This window comes from Verticillium alfalfae, genomic scaffold, assembly GCF_000150825.1.
Source record: "Verticillium alfalfae VaMs.102 supercont1.3 genomic scaffold, whole genome shotgun sequence".
NCBI classification, from domain to species: Eukaryota; Fungi; Ascomycota; class Sordariomycetes; order Glomerellales; family Plectosphaerellaceae; genus Verticillium; species Verticillium alfalfae.
The window spans coordinates 805,415-806,830 of record NW_003315036.1 but is presented as its reverse complement, the minus strand read 5'-3'; positions in this window follow the sequence as shown (position 1 = coordinate 806,830).

Sequence of the window (1,416 nt, the reverse complement as noted above, 5' to 3'; positions counted from 1 at the left end):
CCGGGGGAAGGATTTGAAAGGGGACCGCTGAACCTCAATCTGCAGTAGTATCGGCCGAGATCGCATGCTGGGCTGACGACTATGGCGTTTGACTTTTTTGTCTCGAACCGCCTCGTCGCGCCGCTGCTCGCTGCTCACTACGTCGCCGACACACCGGTGAGGCTGTCAGTCGCTGTCTTTTTATGCCGGCGACGCTGATGGAGGGTCGGGCAGGTTTCGTGCAGATGCAGAAATGAGGTTTGCCGAATGAATAGCACAATGAGCGACGTGCAGACAGACACGCAGGACTCCTCCCCCCCTCCATCTCTTCGACATGCTGCTGATCCTGACTGCTTGGCTATGGTGGCTAGGCCTTCGGCGTGATATGTCGATCCCGTCGTTCATCAAAGCGCCTCCTTTGACCGTGCGACCTGCGCAGAAAGTAGGGGTCCTCCATGGGAGCCTTGCCTGTCGGTGAGAGGGGGGGTGGCCTTTAGACACACGCCAGGGGCATAGCACAGTGATGTAGGTGTTATACTCGCTGATTTACTACCTGCGAGTTCATGGCTTGATGTAATGGTGGCCTCCCTGGGAACGGGCATGACGAAAGAGATCATCCGGGGTCCATCTCGTTCCTGCCCAGGACAAGTGCTATCGAGCCTTGGTAGATGTGATGTTACGTTTCTTGATCACCATGTCTTGTCTGACCTATGCTGGAGAGGCCTGGACGATAAGGAAGTCGACTCTGTAGCACTGCGTGTCTCAAGACGACCCCCCCCCCCCGGGCTTACCGAGTCTGGTATGGAGGGATCCGTAAAGAGCATGAGCAGAGTCTGAGCGGGCGTTCGAGCTTGGACGATTCTGGGGATGAGATCTTGTTATCGCGATCGAAGCGGGGAAATGGGCGCTGTCTCGATTACATCATTGTATCAGCAGATAGTGTAGCCTTTCCTGCTTCCTCAGCGTGCTGTGACGTTCTCTCGGGCTGGAAAGGGACGGCCTGGGGAGTCTATACGCTGGCAGGTTGCAATGTCACGTGCGACGGGTTGCTTTGAGATGTTGATAAGGTGATTTCGCAACGCTGAGGAAACCATGGATCAGTCTGTGGTCATCGAGAGATCCAGAGTCACTTCGTGTCTACTGATACCAGGTGTGGCGAGGAAAGACCAAGGCCGTTATGTCGCTGCCAGCCGTACCTGAGCATAGGCGAGACCATCGTGAAAAGGGTGCCTAATTCTGTACCAGACGGCCTTATCCGCCTGCTTGAACCGTGTTACGTTCGTTCAATTTCGATACTTAGTTTACAGATCAAAAACCAGGACTGCGTCACAAGTAGCCAATGTTCATCTTCATAATAAACTGTGCTAACAAGCTCTGCTGACTAGACACGCGTTATCAGATACAGTGTGCTGCTCTATGTCGATCAATACGACAGGC